Source organism: Pinus tabuliformis, chromosome 1_2 (genome assembly GCF_031772625.1).
Source record: "Pinus tabuliformis cultivar Carrire ecotype Pingquan chromosome 1_2, CPIR1, whole genome shotgun sequence".
NCBI lineage: Eukaryota > Viridiplantae > Streptophyta > Pinopsida > Pinales > Pinaceae > Pinus > Pinus tabuliformis.
Genome location: NC_142298.1, coordinates 856988006 through 856994803, shown reverse-complemented (window position 1 = coordinate 856994803; position 6798 = coordinate 856988006).

Below are 6798 nucleotides of genomic sequence, written 5' to 3'. Positions count from 1 at the left end.
TATATACATACATTTTTTTGTATTTTTTTTGTTGTTTTAATTTATTTATTTTTTACATTTTTTTTTAACTTTTTTAATATATAAAAAAATATTTTGATGTTTTTTTTGTTTTGTTTTGTTTTGTTTTCTATTTATTTATTTTCAATTTTTTTAATATATGTATACTTTTAAGGTTTATTTGTTTTATTATTATTTTTTATATAAAAATTTTAATTATTGTTTTTTAAATACTTTTTTAGAATTATCTCCCTTTTTAAATATAAATTTTGTTCAAATTTATTTTTATAAGTTAAATTTTTTGTTTTAATCACTTTTTTAATGGTTTTTATAATATTTTTTGGAAAATACATTTTTTTTAATTATTTAATTTGTTAAAAAAAATAAAATTTTAAGTTTTTAATTAAAAAAAATTGTGTTACATCTTTTTTTTAAAGACTGTTTTTCATGATTTTGTGTACATTAATAATGATTTTATAAGAGAGTTAAAAAATAATTTCAATTTTTGTGCCCCATTGAAAATGGGTCAAGTTGTCTTAGGGTGAGATCTCAAAAGAGCTATAAAAAAATGATCTCGTATAATTACTCCTATTTTTGGTCAAGTTGTCTGTGATCCTCCAGGCTTGACATGTAGCTTGAGAAACCACAACTGAAGGGAATCTAGGTCGTCAAAGTCACCGAGGGGTCACACCCATCCTCAGCTACACTAGCCTTAATATGATTGGATTTTAAGCGTGTCTCCTCCACCTAGCACCGACGCAACAACCTCCATGAGGTTTGATCTTGGGTTGCCTTGCTAATAAGACCCATCCTCATTGGTTGAGCTAGTGAGAGTTGACCTCATATAATTATTCTTTGATTTAGTTGTTGAATTTTAATTATTTTTTAGTCATGATATTTGGTTTATAATGCCATGGCTCGAAAATGTTGAAATTTTAAGTTTTTGTACTCATGATATTTGGTTTATAATTCCATTGCTGGAAAAAATTGAAAGTTTAAGTTTTTTTGTACTCGTGATATTGGGTTTTAATTCTATGGTTGAAAAATGTTAGAATTTCAAGGTTACTCAGAGTCATGCTTATTTAATAATTAATGCCATGGTTGAAAATTGTTGGAATTTTAGGGTTTTCCATGATTGTGATTCCAATTTCTTATGTCATGGCTAAAAAATGTTGGAATTTCAACCCTAAAAAAGGGTGATGCAACATCACCACTTTTCAATTTTGAAAGTGTGTTTTTTTTTTTGGCACAAAAATAAAGGTTTTTAGGGTTAGAGTTCTCGTTTTGAGGTGACAATTCTCATTACGATTGTAACATGCTTTATGCCATTATGGAAAAGAAAGATTATGCATTGGTTAAATCACTCAAACACTTCATGAATTACACCGACTATAATAGGGGCATTACTTATGTTCTACATCTAATAGTTAAAGAAATTTTATCTCAACAAGATTGCTTGGGATCTAGAGACAAGTGGGTAGCGAAGATACAAGAGTATGATTTAGAGGCAATACCACAAAGCTAATTAAAGGAAAATGATTAGCTTATTTAATGGCTGAAGGGAAGGACATACTTCTTGATTTGACATAAGAATCATGCACTATGGTATGTGCAATCAATGAAGAATTGGAAAGGCATGATTGGAATAGAGACTGTATCAGCCTTGGTGAAAATTCCATGTAATAAAAGTTAATAAAGGAAAAATAATAACCACGGTTGATGGGACACTTATTCCAAGCTGAATGTTGGGCAAAAGCATAGTGATGGGGATCACTTGTGGTTGATTAATAGTTATGGAAATTGGAAAATGCAATGGAAAAGGCTTTGGAAAGGAAATATGACATTTTGGCACATTTTATTTATGAAAATAATGGAAATTAGGAGGAAAGGGAGGTGAAAGGTCACAGGTTGCATGTGAGGAGGAAATTGAAGGAAATTAATGGAAAATGAAGAAAATAGATGCCTCATTAATAGAAAGGCTTTTGAGGATCAATACATAGACTTTTATTAGTTCAATTTTGGAGCTCTTTCTCTATTCTCTCTCTCTTATACTCTTGGATAGTTAGAGTTTTCTTGGAGCACTCTTGGGGAGTGTGGCATACTTGGACTTTTGGAGAAAGAAGGCAAAGGAAGAGAAGGAAGTGCAAGAGGACATCGAGATCAACAACTATATCGGGGTTTGTTTGCAAGTACTGAGTTTCATGTATGTTTTCCTCGCTAGTTTTGGCATTCATGGCATATGCATGTGGTTTATTGGTCATGATCTGTCATTGGCATGGAGGATTGCCTGGATTGACATTGGATTTGCCTAGCCTTGCCATTTTGTGGAGAGCCATGGTGTTGTGGGTTCATTTCTTTGTTTACCTGGTTGGTTCTCATGCTTCCTCTAACTTGTGTGGAGTTATTAGTTCCTGGAAGCCTTGGTTGGTGAAATTCTCTAGAAGCCCTGTAACAACTTGGGTTGAGTTATTAGTCTTGGAAGCCTTGGTTGGACAAACACTCTGGAATCCCTTGGTGGGTTGAGTTACTAGTCCTAGAAACCCTGGTTGAAAAATGCTCTAAAAGCCCAAAATAAGCCATGGGTTGAGTTACAAGTCCTGGAAGCCTTGGTTGGAAAAAACACTCTAGAGCCCTGGAAGGCTTGGGTAGAGACCAATATCATGTTTTTTTTGTGATGTCTAGCCGTGAGGTGGAATCATTGTTTGATGGGTTGAGGTGGTTTGCCCTCTGGAATCCCTAGATGGTTTTGATTGATGTGTTTTATGAGATCCCATATGCATGCTTGGAATATGGCACAAGGGTGATTAGCTGAAGAGAGAATTGGCTCAGCCATGTCTATGGTTGGGTGGTTCGTGGAAGTCCCACAACTGGTTGGACTTTGCATCATTAATATGAGGTTATTTCTCCTTGTTATTTCATGAGTATTGTACTAGCTTATATGTGGATGATATGGTTGTGATTTCCTTAGTATTTTTGTTTCTATTGTGATGGTTATGAATATGTATTATGACAGTGGCTATGTATGACCCTCATCATATTTTTACTTGTAAATGAATGAACAATGTATCTATGGCCTAATGGATGAAATTACAACTAATGTGTTGAGGAATCAATGCTTCTTAGCGATTCTCAGATGAGTATGAGACCCCTATGCTCAGATCTATTGCTTAAACCTATAGATTATATAATTGTGACATGTTTGATGAAATGCCTATCATGGCTAGTAGGGGTCCAGTCAAGTCCTTGTTCAACTAATTGCATTTATTTCCTTATTCTATTGTTATCTTTCGGTTCTGAAAGAGTCATCGAGTCATGGGAAGTGACCTGGGCTCTGGTACTGAAAAAGTGGCTCAAATCCCAGAGACATAGGCACAACACTGGGTAAAAAATGTCCTTGAACGCATGCATACCCATGACGTGGGAGCGTCCAGAGCCTCTTGGATGCATTTATGCCCATATCAAGGGAGTGTCTAGGGGTTTAATGGTCTAAAAACTTAGTTGGTCTCAGGGACTAGTTACCTAAGTGGTTGGGATGGATCCTAGGAGTTATGTTGTTGACGTGGAAGGTCTATATGGTGCTTTTATGTCAGTTCCACTTCCTTAACTGACACATAGGGAGTCAAATCATATCATAGTAACTTCTCGTCACATGTTTACCCCGGTTGGCTAATTACTTGGGTAGATGTGCGAGGAAGGTGTTACAGAGTGGTATTAGAGCATGGTTCGCCCCTTAGACTAGATGGGTTGTGTGTTGGTCATGCATTCATGTCAGTTGCATACATGTTTCTTTTGTTGTAAGACCATGTGCTTGTTGCATTTGTATGGTATGGGTTATGGTTGTAGTGAGGTCGCCATGGGAAGTTGATGATGTTGTTGTGGAGTGTGTGGTCATGAGTGTATGGTTGATTATGCATTGTTTATGCACGTTAGTATTCACATGTGGTCAAGTGTATAGTGATGTGGTGGTTGTTGTCACACATGAGGTCATGGTGTGTGTAGTTGATATGGTGATGAATTGATGACTAGAATATGGCTAGAATGATGGTTATATGCTTACGTGCTATATTTCTATATGTTGTCATGATTATAATATACATAAATTATGCTAATTTGTTGATCTTGTAGACGAGGTATCCTCCCCAAATTATGCTAAGGTACATTGGTTTATTGTGATTTGGTTTAGCTAACATGATATACCTTGCAGGAAGAATATCAAAGATGAATAGCAAGATGGTAGATACAGTTCCCAAGACTCTCCCTATGGATCTTATGAGCAATGTGGTCTTGGACATTCTTCTGATTTGGAAGACACACTAAGAAGCTTAAAGGAAGAAATAAGGAGTTGTAAGGCAGACAATGACATAATCATGCAGGCACATGAGAAACAAGAAGAGGTAAATGTTGTGATACTTCAAAGTTTGTCAAAATTGCAATGACAGGGACCCCTTTAGATTGTTATATACCTAGGGGGGATAATATGGGGTACAAAGGGAGGTACCCAAGGTAATAATGTAATAATGGGATGGGCCATAGTAATAAATAATGTGGTTAACCCATATCATGTAAGGGACCACAAGTAGTTAGTAATAATGTAATGGGCCCATGGTATTAGTTTGATGGTATGAGGGAACCATGGTAATGATCCATGGTATTGTATGTATGAAGCCTATATAGAGGCTAGAGACTCCACATGAAGAGGATGTCAAGGATTATTGTATGAACATGCATATGGCTTGTGGAGTGTTCTCCTTCCTGAAGGAGTGAATATATGGTGTTGCCCTACCTTAAGGGTTTTGATATCAATCAAGAAGCATTTCTATCTATTTCGATCTTGTTATTCTTGGGTTTATTTCTATTCTCATATATTTTTTGGGTTTATTTATATTCTCATATATTTTTGGATCATAGCCCAAGAAAGAGCTCTGATACCACTTGTTATAGATTTGATCCAAAACTATATGAGAATAGAAATAAACCCAAGAATAACAAAATCAAAATAGATAGAAATGCTTCTTGATTGATATTAAAACCCTTAAGGTAGGGCAACACCATACATTCACTCCTTCAGGAAGGAGAACACTCCACAAGCCATATGCCTGTTCATACAATAATCCTTGACATCTCTCCATGTGGAGTCTCTAGCTTCTATATAGGCCTCATACATACAATACCATGGATCATTACCATGGTTACCTCATACCATCGAACTAATACCATGGGCCCATTACATTATTACTAACTACTTGTGGTCCCTTACATGATATGGGTTAACCACCTTATTTATTACTATGGCCCATCCCCTTATTACATTATTACCTTGGGTACCTCCCTTTGTACCCCATATTATCCCCCCTAGGTATATAACAGTCTCTGAACTTATATGTGTTGGATCGAATTAGGCTGACCTAGGTTCAATCTATACTGCACACCAACAAAACCCTTGATCATTGGCCCTTTCAGAAACAACCTGCATGTAGATCATAGTCTCACCCAAAGTGACTATGGGAGGATGCAAAACCAGGTCACTGTAGCCTTGAGGGACTAGGAGATGTGGTATTATTATGTTATCTTATTATTAGAATCACTTTGTCGCATTACATTAATCACTTAAACATGCCATATAAAATAATAAACTATCACTGTGTTGAAGTAAAATTCAACTATAAATAACTGCTACTCTACAACGAATAATAACCAAATATACACATCAAAACCCCAAATTAACATGGTTCACCCAAGTGTAGGGCTACGTCCATAAGAAATGTTGCTTAATATAATGAATCCTTGAATAAAAACCAATCCTTAGCCTATGCACTAAGTTGCATGTTGTCTGCGCACTCATCCGTAGACTCTTCTCCAGGCCTCTGCGCACTCAGCTGTAGAGCCTCTCCTTTACTACCAAATTACAGATCACAATAATTCACCCATAACACTGATCTGGATCAAAACTGATTTATTGATATCTCTTCTTATTATTTTACCCTATATATACTATTACATTGTAGGGTTACATCATCAAAATACCATGGACTCCTTAAAACAAGCAACTATGGTCCCAAAACCATTGATCCCTTACAAAATCACACACTTTTACAAAAAGGAGGGGCTTCAACCCACCCCATCACCCTTACCACACCGCACAATATATTCAAAATTTGCTCCACTGCACGCTTCGTTTCACACTCTGCCCCACAAAATGCAAAGTATTTGCTAAAATCTAGGCCAAGTTGGGCTACGACCAATAAGCCCCCAACACTCACATGTGACTCATCCTGAGTCACTTAGCTGATTTGCCTCTGATCTTAGCTAAAATTCAATTTTAAGCATTGTTTAACTGATGTATAATGTTTGTGACTTTCTTCTCTTTGTTGCACACTTCCTCCAATAATTCTTCTGTCACTAGTCCCGTAGCCTTCTGCATCGCTACCTCCTCTCTATGTCAAAGCTCTTGAAGCTTCTCATCCACTTCTTGGGACAATTGGAGAGCCTCATCCTGCCATGGATAAGTTCTCTCTATCAGAGTCTTCCCTTCCTTCCTCAGCTCCTCTATCTTCTTCTGGAGGGCATTTCCCTCATTGACCTTTGCAAGCTTATGTGAGATTGGTAAGGTTCTCATAGTTGCCCAAATATCATCCAACTACTACTTCTTCTGCTAAATATCCTCTTGTAGTTTCTGCACATTTGGATCTTCCTACAGTGAATTCCAAATCATTAAGCTCTCATCCAGTAGCTTCCCACAATCTGCCACTACTGCGGAGCTGTCGAACACTATAACCTTCAAGTCAACCTCCCTCTACTCTC